This window comes from Diaphorina citri, unplaced genomic scaffold (genome assembly GCF_000475195.1).
Source record: "Diaphorina citri unplaced genomic scaffold, Diaci psyllid genome assembly version 1.1 scaffold5678, whole genome shotgun sequence".
Taxonomy (NCBI): Eukaryota; Metazoa; Arthropoda; class Insecta; order Hemiptera; family Psyllidae; genus Diaphorina; species Diaphorina citri.
The window spans coordinates 7132-13169 of NW_007383054.1; the positions used below are offsets into that span (position 1 = coordinate 7132).

General features: G+C 37.5%; 1 long non-coding RNA gene across 1 annotated transcript; it reads right to left on the reverse strand.

The window, feature by feature from the left end:
• Positions 1-3913: 3913 nt before the first annotated feature.
• On the reverse strand, positions 3914-4579 carry LOC113472472. Its single transcript, XR_003394757.1, has 2 exons — positions 4467-4579; positions 3914-3967 (listed from the first exon to the last, which is right to left on the reverse strand). It is a non-coding gene; the product is annotated as an uncharacterized LOC113472472 (long non-coding RNA).
• Positions 4580-6038: the final 1459 nt, after the last annotated feature.

Sequence of the window (6038 nt, forward strand, 5' to 3'; positions counted from 1 at the left end):
GCTACAGGTGAGATTATATTCTATTTTTATTTATTTAGATGAGTGTTTCACTGCCGTTTTTATTTCGCAACAATGAAATAAGTGCTACATTTTATAGCGTTTTTTGCTACTTTGGTGAACCATACATTAAGCTGAAGTTATTCTTTGTCCTCAGAGTTTCACGAGTTTGAAGCAAGTGCTCATATCCTCCATGAGGAGAAGTCTATGCTATCCGTTGTACAGAGAATAAGATGAATTATTAGGTCACCAAAAACCTAAGCAGTTATACAGGACGTAAAATGCCTATCGAATAAATTTAATACAAGAATATTTTGTGACGTTTGATTCTTTGAATCAAAATTTAGCCTTTTTTTAGTAGTACCTAAGTACTTTTACTAGCTCTAAAAAATATGTGGAAAACGATCGAACCTTTTGGACAACATTGACTATTTTAGGATTTTTTTATAATAATTATTACTATTGTGGATCTTTATAAAATTAAGTACTATTTCTAGCTCAACAAAATAGCAAGTACAGCAATAACAAGGAGATTTTATAGAGTTCTATTTTCTACGTAAACATTAAATAGGTAATTTAAGTATAAGTATTTTGTACATTAGTCTTATTCAATAGAAATGAGATTAGGAAGAAATAAAATCTTAAAATAGAACCACTTAATAGACATTTAGCTATGGTACCAGTTACCAGTAAAATGTATCTATCTGGTTATGTATGATTAAATAGAATACATATACCCTGTTTATACTGCCAGAATGAGACTGAAAAGTCCCTTTACTCCCGCAGTCTAAACAAGGTCTTTGGTACAAAATAGAGACAAATAAAGTACCTAACCACTTGGTACTTTTTTCTGAATGTATAGTGTACCTTTTGAGGAATGTACAAAAAGAGAATCTACTGTGCCAAGCAATTAGAGTGTCTTTCCTTTGTTTTTCTTTGGATAATGGGACCCGGGATCATCAACGTGATATAATTCGGTATTGTTATCAGAAAAGACATGATTTTCGTATATTTACCTAGGCCTTAGGCCTTACGTTTCAAATAAATTTGATTTAAGCCAAGAAGAGTATAGGGGACGAAAGGAAACTTGAAAAATGACAGCGTTTCTCTAATTGCTTCGCCCAGTGTACATTAATCTATGAGGGAATTAAAGGAATGTAGGTATAGTCAATTGGAAAAATAAAATGTAACAGTTACCTACGTTATACACAATAATTCTGTTGGTTTTATTTATGGACTGCTTAAGTGATAACGTAAAATTAGACACATAATACGTGATTAATTAATCAAAAGTTCATTAACAACTTTCATTATTTAATTTCATTGGCCTTTATAGCCAATGTTTGTGTCACAATGACGTCACACTTATGCGGTCCATGTTTTACATTCCTTAGGTATCCTACAGGAAGGAAACTAATGAAATCAGCTGAAATTATTTTCTAGGAACCACCAGGCACTGATGGGTTTTTTAGTCCCACACCGACAGTCCTAAAAAAAGGAGGTTCTTTATAGAATAGCACCCTGATATATGAGGTACAATTATTGTCAAGCCCCCACAATAAGAGGTAGATTTACTAAAAACCAGTGTCGGAAACACGACAACCTCGCGAAGGTAATAATCAGTGCGGACTGCGGAACACACAAGACCGCACGAAGGCTGGTGTCCTTCCCAGAAAGATATAACTTATTCTAAATCAGTCCCGGAGCTACGGGAGAGGTAGTGTACCTTTTGAGGAATGTACAAAAAAAAAAATCTACTGCCCCAAGCAATTAGAGGAACGCTCTCATTTTCTCTGTTTTTCTTTGGATAATTGGACCCAAGATCATCAACGTGATATAATTCGGTATTGTCATCATAAAAGACATGATTTTCGTATATTTACCTAGGCCGTAGGCCTTACGTTTCAAATAAATTTGATTTAAGCCAAGAAGAGTAAAGGGGACGAAAGGAAACTTGAAAAATGACAGCTTTCTTCTAATTGCTTGGCCCAGTGTACATTAATCTATGAGGGAATTAAAAGAATGTATAGTCAATTGGAAAAATAAAATGTAACAGTTACCTACGTTATAAACAATAATTCTGTTGGTTTTATTTATGGACTGCTTAAGTGATGACGTAAAATTGGACACATATTACGTGATTAATTAATCAAAAGTTCATTAACAACTTTCATTATTTAATTTCATTGGCCTTTATAGCCAATGTTTGTGTCACAATGACGTTAGTTTTCGAATTCATTATACATCTCTCAAATTTCCCTCTTTCAAAACCTAGCTGTTCTGGTGCTTCTTAAAACATCTTCCAGTCAGCTTAAAACATCTTTTCTAAATCACAAATATCACACTAAAGTAAGCTTGAAAGTAGGCTTGAAGCTTGAAACACAAATCTTCACATTTACATACGGCTTTAGGTTTTCAGCTCTTCGCGGTAAGATAAGACTTAGGAGTAAGGACTTAAGGACAGGGTGGTACGAGGTCTTATAGAGGGTGTCTTATAAAACGGGTTCCTATTTTCCCCCAAAGTAAGAAGAAGTTTTTGCTTCATGACACTAGGGTCTCCAACATTTTTTGAAGTTCTTGCTAACTGACATTTCTTGCTAACTTAACTGACATAACAGTTTTATGATAACACTAGCAAACGATTTTTCCTATATTTAACTTAGAATGTATATTTTCTAGGGAGCCACCAGGCACTGATGGGTTTTTTAGTCCCACATCGACAGTCCTAAAAAAGGAGGTTCTTTATGGAATAGCACCCTGATATATGAGGTATAATTATTATCAAGCCCCCACAATAAGAGGTACATTTACTAAAAACCAGTGTCGGAAACACGACAACCTCGCGAAGGTGATAATCAGTGCGGACTGCGGAATACACAAGACCGCACGAAGGCTCGCTTTCTTCTAATTGCTTGTCCCAGTGTACATTAATCTATGAGGGAATTAAAGGAATGTGGGTATAGTAAATTGGAAAAATAAAATATAACAGTTACCTACGTTATAAACAATAATTCTGTTGCTTTTATTTATGGACTGCTTAAGTGATGACGTAAAATTGGACACATCATACGTGATTTGCTAATTAATCAAAAGTTCATTAACAACTTTCATTGGCCTTTATAGCCAATGTTTGTGTCACAATGACGTCACACTTATGCGGTCCATGTTTTACATTCCTTAGGTATCCTACAGGAAGGAAACTAATGAAATCAGCTGAAATTATTTTCTAGGGAGCCACCAGGCACTGATGGGTTTTTTAGTCCCACACCGACAGTCCTAAAAAAGGAGGTTCTTTATGGAATAGCACCCAGATATATGAGGTATAATTATTATCAAGCCCCCACAATAAGAGGTACAATTACTAAAAACCAGTGTCGGAAACACGACAACCTCGCGAAGGTGATAATCAGTGCGGACTGCGGAATACACAAGACCGCACGAAGGCTGGTCCTTCCCAGAAAGATATAACTTATTCTAAATCAGTCCCGGAGCTACGGGAGAGGCCCCGGTGTCATCTCAGCGCCGTGGTCTACAGCTCGTCGTGTTTGGGGCCCGAGAATTCGTCGTGAGAAATGAACCCGTTCTTGTCCTTGTCCTCATGTTGGAAGATCTCCTCTACTAGTTTGAAGAAGAAATAAATTATTGAGGACAGGATAGGAGAAAGGCAGCCGTTCCTAGAACGATCCTTATCTGTTTGGGACTTTGGGATAAAGGTCGGCCTGGGCGGGAATCCACTAGTTTATCGTGTTCTTCTAGCATGTGCTTCACGTCCTCCGCCCCTGAAATGTAAAAACGATTCAATCAGACAAGGAGTAAAATCATCAAAAGATGTTTAAATTGTATTTGTTTAAAAATGTATATGTTTAAAAATAAATTAAAATTGATTTACTGGAGATCAAGACCTGTTTAAGATAGATCTCCTCTACTAGTTTGTCGTGTTCTTCTAGCATGTGCTTCACGTCCTCCGCCCCTGAAATGTAAAAACGATTCACTTAGACAAGGAGTAAAATCATCAATAGATGTTTAAATTGTATTTTTGTTTAAAAATGTATATGTTTAAAAATAAATTAAAATTGATTTACTGGAAAAAAAAAAGATAGTGCAGATTAGGTAAGGAGTGACGTTGTTTTGATTACTATTTCGGATAAAATACGCCCCGGGCGGGAATCGAACCGGTGACCTATTAGGGAAAGGCAGTCGCGCCACTTTCCAAGCTAACTAGGCAGGTAGGGCAAATTTTAATGCAAATAAGATTCGTTAACTTGGGGACTGGCGACTGACTTTCTCCTATCCTGTACTCCTTCTCTCTTCCATTTCGGGACGATAAGACCTCCGTTGTTACAGTTCCCTCTATCAAACCTCTTTAATAATAATAAAAAGTGGAAGAGCTCCTTCAGGGAATAATCCCCCACTTTAAATTCTTCGAAAAATTAAAAGGTGGTTTTCGCCAATTCCATGGGAAATCTCACCTTCGCTTCCCTCAGCGGCCACCATTTGTTTCTTAAGGTACTCGCTGACCTCCTCTCGGCTCAGCTGTTTGTCAGCGTCGCTGTCGATCTCCTTGAACACATTGGGAAGTCCGCTTTTTCGTACCAGATGTATTTTGGAGATACAGACAAGTAGGAGTTCACAAATTAAAGGTCAAACTTGGCATTTTCACATATTCCTACTATTGATCTCGGGAAGTTACTTTACAACTAACTGTAATTTGTACTCGTTTTTCGATTGCAAATATTTCAACGGGTTACTTTCTGGTGTTCTCGTGTTGACCCAGCACCTAAATCGGGAATCCCCCCAAAAAATACCACTTCGTGGCATAAAAAAGACCCCGCCAAGTCGTTCCTCCCAAAATAAATCAAGTGCCACAAAAAATAAACAAAACTCCATCCCACCCCAAAAAAGATTAAAAATCAATTTTGTACCCCGCCTTTTAGTCACTTCATAATTTGTGTCCTCCTACTTCACGTAGCACCTACCTTTCTTTCCCCTCATTGCACTCCTCTCTCTCTAATATTACTTTTGCTTCACTGCATTGGAGGCGTGCCACCTACCTTTCTTTACCCTCATTGCACTCCTCTTTCCTCTAATCTCACTTCTGCTTCACTGCATTGGCGGCGTGCAATGCTTTAAAAATAAATAGATGGCACGCCGCCAATGCAGTGAAGCAGAAGCGAGATTAGAGGAAAGAGGAGTGCAATGAGGGGAAAGAAAGGTAGGTACTACGAGAAGGAAGAGCACACAATCTATGAAGTGAATAAAAGGCGGGGTACAAAATTGATTTCTAATAATCTTTTTTGGGGTGGGATGGATTTTTGTTTATTTTTTGTGGGCACTTGATTTATTTTGGGAGGAACGACTTGGCGGGGTCTTTTTTATGCCACGAAGTGGCATTTTTTGGGGGGATCTCATAACTTTTTGCAGAAACTTAGCATAATAATATGACGTATGAGCGTAGCGCAACAAAGTACAAAGACAATAAGCATAGTAACATCATTTGGTAAGGTTTGGTGAGTTTGGATTATTTCTGAGTGAAAAACACCATAGTAATATATTTGGGTAAGTTTTAGTAAGTTCGGGTCGTTTCCGAGTGAGAAAACAATAACCAGATACAGTGCTACGAATATATGATAATCTATAGTGACATGACTTTGGTTAGATACAGTATCGGGTCATTACACCGATGTTATAACATCTCACTGCCAAGTAGAGGAAGCCATAGTATGAACTGCTAGCGCAGGGTGGATACCAGATGTCTGATTAAATCTTCAGTGTGAGAAGAGATGCCCCATAAGCGAGTCACACCACATCGGATCTTAACAAAGGTCTATACAACAAAAGCAACCTTTCCAACCCTCCAATATTGGCGGAACCTGACTTTTCACAAGTAGAAACCCAACCTCAGCATATACAACTATAGTAAATGAAACCACACAGTCCAACCACAATGCTGATTGAAATCCTAATTTAATAAATCAGTACACTCAGGGTAACACTATTAAACTGAAAGTGTACCAGTTTTCCAAAAATCTTTCGACCCGATA